Raw genomic sequence first — 1,078 nt, 5'->3', positions numbered from 1 at the left:
GGGGGGGGGGGGGTTTCACTCTACATCCTATGAGTTTTCCCTTTAAGTTGAGATTGGGTATTGTGATACAAACCCAACTATTCAAGGCCTGCTATGAAAAGAAAATAGACCTCTAACTTAAATGGTTAGGGTGCAAGGTGGATTTAAAAAAGTTTTGAATATGTCCGAAAAATGTTCCAATTATGATAGGGTGAAAAGGAGTTTTTATTTATTAGAAATTACATTACGCAAAACCAAAAAGGGAGTGTTCGCGAAAAATAAAGGAGAGTATAGGCTTCCAGCGAAAAATACGCGCTTTTGATCGCTACTAATCTTACTTCTATCTGTTGCATCTGAAAGGAAAACAGTTATTATAACGTGTAGCCTTTATACAAATTCAGCAAGTTGCAACATTTAACTTGGATCGTAAAAAATCAATTTAATTCCGAACTAATCATTCAAATATTAAACCAATAATCATCGATAATTTCTCGACGCATTCGTATATAGTTTATATTTCATAATATTTTTTTATTTTTATGATTTGATAGATACTTTTGAAAACATTTATTACTGTTTCGAGGATTTTTGATAATGGAGACGACATTTTCATATTTTCCTGAAATGTTTGAAAATTTATACCAATGTGTCGAAAAATAATCTATGACTATTGTTTGTAATATCTGAATGATTTGTTTGGAATTAAATTGATTTTTTTTTACAATCCGAGTTGAATCTTGCAACTTTCAGAATTTGTATGGACTCTACGTTCTTCAGCATGAGTCGTTTTTAACAATTTTCTCCTCCTTAAACCTATACCTCCTTTCATTTTTCGCGAACACTCCCTTTAAGGTATAAAAAAAAAACTTCCCTATCCTATCCAGGAATATTCTCTCCATTGTTTACAACCTTTGTTATTGTTTGATAAAACCTGTTCCCTGCATTCTAAATATGCTGCAATCAAAAGTGTACATAACCCTTCCCTGAAGAGAATAAATAAAATATATTTATTTAAACTGTGTTAGATTAAAACCATTTTTCAAAATTTAAATTAGTTTTTGCAATTCTTTTGTTTATTTTTTAAATAATATTATGTATA

Source organism: Eurytemora carolleeae, unplaced genomic scaffold (assembly GCF_000591075.1).
Source record: "Eurytemora carolleeae unplaced genomic scaffold, Eaff_2.0 scaffold2085, whole genome shotgun sequence".
NCBI classification, from domain to species: Eukaryota; Metazoa; Arthropoda; class Copepoda; order Calanoida; family Temoridae; genus Eurytemora; species Eurytemora carolleeae.
This window is presented reverse-complemented; position numbering follows the sequence as displayed.